Here is a 10,380-nt window from a genome sequence, read left to right as displayed (position 1 = left end):
GTTGAGTGTGTAGGCAGACAGTGGGATGTCATTCTTTTATTATCACTGAGCAAATATCTCTATGCAGTCAATAAAGCAATGCCAAGCTGCGGCACATGAAAAATAAATTCTTTGAACAGTAATATACATTAAGTTGTTTATCAGATTTAATGGTTCACTCAAGCCTTACTTTTGAAACATGATTTGAACCATATGTTATTCAGAAACCTTTCAGCTATGTTTGCTAATAAGACAAAAATAGGAACACATTATTGATGAGAATCATTTTCCCTTTAAACCCTGCTTCAGGTGCAGGCATAGCTGGACTGGCCATCGGTACGGTGTACATTTTAGGACATCGTCGGGTCTCAAGAAAAAAGTTGTCAGGTATCAGACAAAAAATTGTCAGGTCTGAATACTGAATTCAGCTGAATACATTCATGGTGCAACCCTGCAGCAAGTGCTTCACACAGACAGCTGCTACTCTAATAGTCTGTGTTATTGAAGGATTCAGCACTTCTTATGGGGTTTTTTTTTATCCATTTTTAGACAGCGATGAGATCAGCTACACTCTCCACAGAAGCCCAGAGTTACTGTTAATATCAAAAATATAATGCTGTCCTTTGAGATTTTAACATAATATTATATATATTATAATAATAATCTTGAGAACTGAGACCTGACAATTTTTTGTCTGATACCTGACAACTTTTTTCCTGACAACTGAGACCTGACAATTTTTGTCTGATACCTGACAACGTTTTTCCTGACAACTGAGACCTGACATTTTTTGTCTGGTACCTGACAACTTTTTTCTTGAGAACTGAGACCTGACAATTTTTTCTCTGATACCTGACAACTTTTTTTCTTGACAACTGACACCTGACATTTTTTTGTCTGATACCTGACAACTTTTTTTCTTGAGAACTGAGACCTGACAATTTTTTCTCTGATACCTGACAACTTTTTTTCTTGACAACTGACACCTGACATTTTTTTGTCTGATACCTGACAACTTTTTTTCTTGAGAACTGAGACCTGACAATTTTTTGTCTGATACCTGACAACTTTTTTTCTTGAGAACTGAGACCTGACAATTTTTTGTCTGATACCTGACAACTTTTTTTCTTGAGAACTGAGACCTGACAATTTTTTGTCTGATACCTGACAACTTTTTTTCTTGACAACTGAGACCTGACATTTTTTTGTCTGATACCTGACAACTTTTTTCTTGAGAACTGAGACCTGACAATTTTTTGTCTGATACCTGACAACTTTTTTTCTTGACAACTGAGACCTGAAAATTTTTTGTCTGATACCTGACAACTTTTTTTCTTGAGAACTGAGACCTGACAATTTTTTCTCTGATACCTGACAACTTTTTTTCTTGAGAACTGAGACCTGACAATTTTTTGTCTGATACCTGACAACTTTTTTTCTTGAGAACTGAGACCTGACAATTTTTTGTCTGATACCTGACAACTTTTTTTCTTGACAACTGAGACCTGACATTTTTTTGTCTGATACCTGACAACTTTTTTCTTGAGAACTGAGACCTGACAATTTTTTGTCTGATACCTGACAACTTTTTTTCTTGACAACTGAGACCTGAAAATTTTTTGTCTGATACCTGACAACTTTTTTTCCTGACAACTGAGACCTGACATTTTTTGTCTGATACCTGACAACTTTTTTCTTGAGAACTGAGACCTGACAATTTTTTCTCTGATACCTGACAACTTTTTTTCTTGAGAACTGAGACCTGACAATTTTTTTGTCTGATACCTGACAACTTTTTTCTTGAGACCTGACGATGTCCTAAAATGTACACCGTACATCGGCCATACCGTGCATTTGCCAGTATTTGACTTTTTTTTTTTTCTCCTTTTGTTAGGGTATAAACAATGAAAGGTGGTGGATTGACCAGATGCTGGCAGATGTGTAAAAATAACTCAGTTGTTTGGTGGTGGCTATGGCGAAGCTTCCACAGAGGACAGCAGGTGGATGAGGGAAGGGGAGGCAGGAGGAGAGACCCGAGGCGGCCGCCGGTCTGAGTGTCAGGTGAACTGAACTTCAGGTAAGAAGTTATGACCTGCAGTCTATCTGGGTCAGATATAAACCAAGTTTAGGTGGAGTTTATTGTCATTGTGCTGACTTTTCACAGTCAGTTACAATAACTCGTACTGCTACTAGCTAGCATGACGGAGTTTCTAAACAGCTGAGTGGGTGCTATGATGTTACTGATAGTGAACTTTATTTTATTCATAAGGTTAGTTAGTAGAGTTGCCAACCACCCCTTAAAAAACGGAATGGTCCCTCAATCAGAGAAAATATTACGCGTTTCGTATTGAGCTGTGAAGGAACGCAGTTGTCAATCATGAAACTGATCAATGATCAGCTGATCAGCTTTTCTCTCTTGTTTGTTTATCGCCCACTTTGCACCAGAAAGAGGAAACCAGCAGATGTCGCACTAAACAACAGCAGCACTTTAAAGCTTCATCAGCTGTTGTTAGAATTTATTTAATATTAATTTTTAGTATCAGCTGATGTTTGCTGGAGCCACAGCCGTAAAAGCTGCTGGTCATGATGTCGGTTTGGATATGTGGTGAGAGGGAAACATGAAGATGAAACCAGGAGATGTCCTTACTGAATCATCAGGGCTGAACAGGTGAGAAACAGGTTTACCTTTTAGGTGACATGAATGAGTTGAAGTTATGAACTGTTTCTGAGAGACAAATAACACCAGGATCCTTTTCTAAGTAGCTGACAGGTGGTAACTGTGCAGGGGCGGATCTAGCAAAGTTTTGCCAGGGGGCCAGGTAGGGCATTAACAGGGAAAGGGGGGCACAAAGAAATGTGTTTCTTTCTTATTCTCATTAAAATGTCTAGCTTTTAATAAATAATTATCTGAATCTTACAACCAAAGTTTTTATCTGACGTCAGATGTATAGAAATCATAAATTTACCAAAAAGACTGTAGGTCACTGTCACAACAGCGTCTGTTTTCATTCAAAGGCTTTATGGCTTTTCCTATAATACCCGGTGGGCCGGTCTCAAATCAAAATGCCTGGGTGCAGGCCCAATCTTGTCCTTAGTTTTTTTGATGGGATCGTATTATTATTATTAGTGTCTCATAATATGATTGCTTGAAATGTTTCTATGACCTTGAATGTCCACATTACTTTTATGAAATAAGTGTTTCTGGTGTTTTGTAGGGCGATCGTGGCTCAAGAGTTGGGAGTTCGTCTTGTAATCGGAAGGTTGCCGGTTCGAGCCCCGGCTCGGACAGTCTCGGTCGTTGTGTCCTTGGGCAAGACACTTCACCTACCGCCTACTGGTGTTGGCCAGAGGGGCCGATGGCGCGATATGGCAGCCTCGCCTCTGTCAGTCTGTCCCAGGGCAGCTGTGGCTACAACTGTAGCTGCCTCCACCAGTGTGTGAATGTGAGAGTGAATGAATAGTGGCATTGTAAAGCGCTTTGAGGGGTCCTGAGAAGCGCTATATAAATTATTATTATTATTGTTTTGATTATGTTTTCTGTGGCATGGAAACTTGGCAGTGGGGGTGGTTGTTGGGTATACAGCTATTTCATCAGGAGGTAGATCACATACTCATAAAAGTTGATGTTCTTTTAGTCATTGGCCGAGTCTTTGGGACACTTAAGTACTGCATCTAAGATCAATTTTGTGGTGCTTCAAAGAGTTACATAAAAAACTAGATAAATATTTTCATGCAAAAACAAGGAGATGCTTACAAAACATGACACATTGCTCCACATGAATTGTCTGAAGCCATACAAGCCTTTTAAGAAAATTATAAACATAAATACTAATTTAATACAGAGAATATATTATGTAATCTGGGGAACAGGGATGTGAGTGATTTTTATTTCTGTTGCTAGTTTGCAGTTTTCTGATGGTACTTTCCTTAGAAATATACTATTAATTGTAAGTTAACTTACTCTTGAGTATTTCCATAGTCTGCTATTGTTACACTCACATTATTAGTTCTTTGCTGCACACTACTCTTTTAGCTTTTTTTTTTGCTCTTTTTTTCTGTATTCCTCTGTCTCTGCAGATCACCTGTGACCTTCTCTGGTTTAATGCAACCCAGCCCACTCAACCTAAACAGCTTCAAACACTTAAACTGAGTCATTTCACCTTCTCTGGCTTCCCTCCTTCTTGTTTTCCTCTTCATCAAAACAACATTTCTACAGTGGGCTCAGAGGCTGAACTAATTGCCTATAATTTCACTTAGACACGCACTCACGTCCAGCCCTGCACTTCACTACTCCAGACAGCAATCTCGGTCTCTGTCTTACTTGTTTCTTCCCTTCCTCTCCTCTCGTTCTTGTATTCTTTCCCCCAAGAGACATGATTTACTTCTGTCATGGACAAGGACATCTGCCTATTAGCGAGTGCCACTGACGTAGGCATCGCCATCCCCTCCTGCTTATTATCCCCCTTCCTCATCCGCCTTCTTCTCCCGCTCCACCTCCTCCTGCCTTACTCAAATTGGGGTCACCAACCTTCATCATGCAGGCTGGTGAATCATCAGTGGGACTCTCGGGAGGAGGGACTGCCTGTCCAGGATACTTCCGTCCTCCTCCCTAAATTACCAGGGTAACCCGACATTGTCTGCTCTCTACTGTCACACCACTCTGTCGCACAAAGAGAGGAATACAGCAATAGAGGGAGACACTGAATATGAATGAGGGACGTTGCAAGAAGATGGGGATCGTGAAAGATACAGTAATGCTTACGTAATAAAATCAAAGCTCACCAACTCCTATTGCTTCATCAAAATGCTGTCGCAAAATTATAATACACTTTAGTCATTTTATTAAAACACGGGAGACTTTATTCCATCATTACTTTGCTACCGTTTTTTTTCTAGTTCATAAAATCATCTACGAGGTCCAGCACCGAAGAGCAGACGTTAAAAGGGTTGATTCATCCATTTCAAAATAGTACATTTCTTAAATGTAGGCAATAAATTACCAAGAGTCCAGCCAGCAGTGAAAGTCATAGTCTAGGACATATTGGTCAGAAAATTAGCCACTGTACAGGCAGGTGAACAGAACTTAGCATCCCTCATCAAACCATTATCATTGGCCAGATGACCTGGTTAGAGCACCCTTGGCATGATGAGAGGTTCCCACATTAGCAGTGATATAAATTAAAGCTCATTTTATTTCACGCCATGTAACAGGTGAGTAAGTCCACCAGGAATGCACTGTGGGAAGAAAACAAGCTGCTGGAAGAATAACGATGTTCTGGCCAATGATTTACTGGGAAAGCTTGGGTTGAGGAACTCTTGTGGCCACACTTTTTATGCTGTATGCCTGCTACACCTCTTCATGGCAATAATATTCCCCAGTGGCGGTGCCTTCTTTTAGCTTGCATCTTGCAACAATGTGCAGACTGTTTCAGACTAGTTTGAGAAACACATTGAAGACTTCAAAGTGTTGATCATAGCATAATTCTCAGTCAGATCAAGTATCTGTGAAATTTACTCACCAGAAAGACATCAGAGCTAGCTTCAACAGCCCATGAGCCGGTTATAACTTTCACCAAAGCTACGTGGCAGGTGGTCATGTTCCTTCTACTCCTGTATGTCATCTTATTTATATAACCTACAACACCATAGAGACACATGCGGCTTGTGAGTAAGGCTTTGGTGACAGTAAGGAATAAAAACTCGCCTTATATTGTAAGGCCAAGGGAGGATAGACATATGGCAGCTGCAGGGAGAGCAAAACAGGTTTAATAATAATGAAGAAAATATTATATCTAGGAATAGATTTGCTTGTGCTATCACAACTGTGTCCATTGTCATATGCTACAAGAGGCCGTCTGGTGTTGGTGCCAGTTGGTGATGGTGTCCAAGAAAGTCCAAATAAAGAGGTTGGAGGGCTGGCATAGATAACACGTTTCTAAGCCAGGATATTATTACATTATTACAATTAAAATGATTCAGGAATAGTTGGGAAACAGTGAATTGGGTTTGGATTAAAATACAGCCCCTCACACCAGTAACACCAGCTTGGTAGCAACAGCTCCACCTCATTTATCCCAAGACCCTGTTTGTCACCCAGTGTTCCCAAAGGACAGCTTTTGTGTATCTGAGACATGTCACATCATATAATAATTTTTAAAACGAGAAAAATAAGAACAGGTTGTATACCAAGTAATCAATGTTATCACCATTGTCACCCGTTCTCACTCCCGAGGCGTAACATGCCGACGTTTTGTCACGTCCCGCGGCGTTCCTGAGGAACGCGAAAGGAGACCTTTGGCGTTCTTATGGGACACGGTGGGTTATGGCCGAAATCCAGTGCAATGACGCTCCCGCGGTAATAGACGTTCCAGCCCTGTATTCCAGCCCTAAACCTAACCTTATCCCTAGCCCTAACCATAACCTTTTTCCTGATCTTAACCAGGACTTTAATGATGTTAAATAGCGTGTTTCTAAGCGATTTGAAGAAAAAGAGCGAACATGTGTAGATTGAGTCCATACGGTTCTCATTTTTCCTCATTTTTCCGAGGTCGTCATTTAGGAACGTGGTGCGTAGCCGAAAACGTAATATGTTGACGATTTGTCACCTAGCGTAAAATGTTACGCTTTGGGAGTGAGAACGTGTTGTGTCACCATCATCGGGATCATTTATTTTAAGATGATCTCCAAAATGCTGAATTATGTTAAAACAGTTTTAAAAAATCGTACTTTCCTCTCCATATAACAGAGAGGATAGTTTACAGTTATGAAAATCTGATGAGTTACAGTGGATTAGACCTCTGTTTCTAATGAAGCTGAGTTAGTGTGTAATTTTTTATCAATTTGTCCTGGGCCACAGAGCAAACAGAACAAAAAAGGTCTAATCACCCTAATAAACCCAGAAAAATCCTCAGTCAAGAATTCACTTTCTTGAATTACTGGGGTGTTAAATCCCTGTTTTAACTGTTTGTAGTAGGGATGCACCGATACCGATACTGGTATCGGGTATCGGGACCGATACTGTAAAATGTGGTATCGGTTAACTCGTAAAAGTTAACCGATACCACGAACCGATACTAACTTATTTCATTAATCAGAGGGTGGCTTGTCATTTTTGTTGTAGTTTTTTAGATTGGCCACTAGGGGGACATCCCGCGCTAAACAGGCACAGGGTTAGGCGAGTGAGACTGGCGGCTCCAGATAAAAAAGAGAAACTGGAGGCTGCTGTAGCTAGGCTAAACAAAATGTCAGCAGTGTGGAACAGCCAACTTTAACTCAGGTTTTGGAAAAGCGATGAAAAATGTCAAGAGAAAATCCACGGGCAGTTAAAATAACAGAGGGTCTGACTCATTTTTATTGCTCTGGATGACCAGCCAATGCCGGTCGTGGAAAACATAGGATTCTTCTCAGCATACTCGAGCTGCGATATGAAATTCCCAGCCGCCCACACATCAGGGAGATAATGGTGTCAAAACTTTCTAAAGAGGTAAAGACAAGCAGTGTGTGCGATGTCAGTCCTCGGTTTAACGGCACAGTGGACTGATGATCCACGGGCAGATGAGGAGTTCGTCAATGCCAAATACTTTCGTTATTTTGTTTGTTTGTTTACAATATGGACACTCTGCAACAATTTAAAAGTTTATTTTATTCTCAAACCTAATTTGTATTTATTTTATTCCAAACAGAAGTGTTTATTTATTATTCTGAAAGCTCGAGACAGTGCCAATAGTTCAGTGATATTTTGTTAAATTACAATGACTCTGCAATAATTTAAGAGAAGTGCTTATTTTTCACTTGAAATTTTTTTGTGGTCATTTTTATTAAGATATTATTCATTATCGGTAGAGAATAAAATAAAACCTGTCTTTCAATTCATTGCATTTGTGTGTGTGTGTGTGGTAGAAGTATCGGTTTTTGTACTCAGTATCGGCAAGTACTCAGATCCAAGTATCGGTATCGGTTTGAAAAAATTGGTATCGTTGCATCCCTAGTTTGTAGATTATATACATTGTACATATATATAATCTGAGCCTGACCAAATAGGCCAAAATGGATGGATGACTGTATAACCCACACAAGATCCTGTGAGGTGTTCAAATGTGGATTCTGAGAACATTTTCTGCATGATCTTTTTGTCATTTTGGTAAATGACTGCTGAATTCTACTCTTATTTCATATTTTAGTAGTTTAGCTGCTACATATAAGGATTCAGTTTTGTTATTTGTACATGTAATGATCACAGTGCCTTTTAAATGTAAATGTTCATGTTTGTGTTATTTGATTCAGATAAACGTACTGAGGATCAGGTTCTTGTTTTGCTTTGGCCCCACTGATACTCGCTGTTTATAACTGAGGAGAATGTGGAGAATGGCTTGACAGCATGTGTATATGTTGTGTGTGTGTGTGTGTGTGTGTGTGTGTGTGTGTGTGTGTGTGTGTGTGTGTTCACAGAAGCAAAAGGTCAGTTTTGGCATGGTCCAACAGCACGTTGACTTGGCCGCAGCTTATTTGCTGATGCTATCTGTGAGCTGGAATCTGAGTAAACAGTGAGGCTAGATAACAAGTCGAGCACATCTTCCTTTTTCCCTTTCTCCTTATGTTCCCGACCACAGACCTGATGCCCCCAAAACCCAAATCCTTACACTTAACAAACACCAAGCTCTTCCTGAACGTTACTCACATTTCCCCTCAGTAAATTCTGCATTTTAAAAATTCTGTTAAACTTTAGCGCCTCCTTCTCTTTGTCTCTTTCTTTCCTCCTCTCTCGCTCTCTCCATTTGCTGTGCCAGAGAATGTAAGACTTGAGTGCCCTTTTCCTGTTGTAAAGTTGCCAGATCTCCGTCCTTAAGCGTGGTCCTGTCCTCCTTGCTCAAGATATCAACGGACACAGCTGTAAGGACTGAATAGACAGTCATATCCTGCCAAAGATAGTAACAGAGAAATGAATCACTAGATTACTTTAGACCAGAGACATTCATTCATTTTAGTAGAAACTACAGCAAGTCAAGTGTCTGTGCACCTGCTTGTCACATGATTGATTTTTTTTTTTTTGTAATCTTTTTTTCTTCTTCTTGAGACACAAGTCAGGACAAAATATGTGTGAACCTGTGACCTGTTTCTGCCATTAAGAAGATTCTGTTTGGCGTGACACTTAAGGCCACACCTGGACACATCTGGACTGGAGAGGGCAGCCCTGCTCTGACCCCGGGACACATCTGGAGCTTATGCACTTACAGACACAGCGAGGATGCATAAATAACACTCTCATGTATGTACAGCATGTTATTCGTGGAAAATACACAAATTCAGACAGGCGTGCACTTCTTCACCAAAGAACAAACTTATGTCCCCACATGTGCATGAAGTACATATGCGTATGTACAGACACATGCAGAAAACAAAAAAATGTATGTCAAGTCATGACTTCAGATGAATTGTGAGTCTGCATTTTTATTTTATGTACGAAGGGAGACTTGGGTTTTATCACACTGTCTCAGAGAGAAATCTGAGCAGGTGCTGCAGCTGCTGGAGGGCATTTTAACCTCCCAGAAGAGGCCACTAACTGTGCCAGACAACACATCCTGAATTAAAGCTCCGAGCTTCCCTCAAGTTCAAACCATAGATACAAAAATGCATGCACGTGGAAATCAATGGCCACCTGAGAGGACAGTTTTCCACTCTATGGAATCGTTTACGCATTTCAAATTTCACACTCAGTTGGCTTTGTTTTAAAGCAGGTCATGTTTGGGAAATCTTGCTTATTCTTGTGTGACATCTGCCTCTGAAATATAGCAATTCTCAAAAATGTCTTCATAACTAAACCACAGTGTAGAAAATAAAAAGCTCTGAAGATGTCAGGTACAACCCCAATCCCCCCAAAAGGTACAACATAATTAAAAACTGAATGCAACGACTAGCAATTCTCTTATTTTATTCACAATAGAAACAGTAACAGTAAGTATATGTTTAAACAGAGAACAAGTACCATTAAAAAAACAAAAAAGCTAATTTTGAATTTGATTGCGGAAACATGTGTCAAAAGAGTTGGCACAGGGTTTACCACTGTTAGCATTTGTCTGTAAATGTGTGGGAACTGATGAGGCCACTTTCTGGACTTCCGGGATAGGAATGTTGTCCCAGTTTTTTTCTTATATAGGACTCTAGTTCCTAAAACCCCCTGGGTCATCTTTGTGGCATTTGATTTTTTTTTATCATGCATCAAATGTTTTCATTTGCTGAAAGGTCTGGACTGCAGCAGGCAGACACTTCTACTATGAAACCATGTTCTTGTATTAGATGCAGTATGTAGTTTATTATTTACTTTCCTAAGAAAATGTTGTCTGGATGGGAGCACAAAACCTTTTATGCCTCTCAGTTAATGGTGCCTTTCCAGATGTGCAAGCT

The 10,380-nt window shown here is 40.0% G+C and overlaps 1 long non-coding RNA gene across 1 annotated transcript; it reads right to left on the bottom strand.

Moving 5' to 3' along the window:
- Nucleotides 1–642: 642 nt before the first annotated feature.
- Nucleotides 643–1,314, bottom strand: LOC146503287 (uncharacterized). The gene is made up of 2 exons (XR_014868687.1): nucleotides 1,018–1,314; nucleotides 643–759 (listed from the first exon to the last, which is right to left on the bottom strand). It is a non-coding gene; the product is annotated as an uncharacterized LOC146503287 (long non-coding RNA).
- Between the last annotated feature and the right edge of the window lie 9,066 nt (nucleotides 1,315–10,380).

This window comes from Neolamprologus multifasciatus, chromosome 14, assembly GCF_963576455.1.
Source record: "Neolamprologus multifasciatus chromosome 14, fNeoMul1.2, whole genome shotgun sequence".
In the NCBI taxonomy this organism is placed as follows: Eukaryota; Metazoa; Chordata; class Actinopteri; order Cichliformes; family Cichlidae; genus Neolamprologus; species Neolamprologus multifasciatus.
This window is presented reverse-complemented; position numbering and strand designations above follow the sequence as displayed.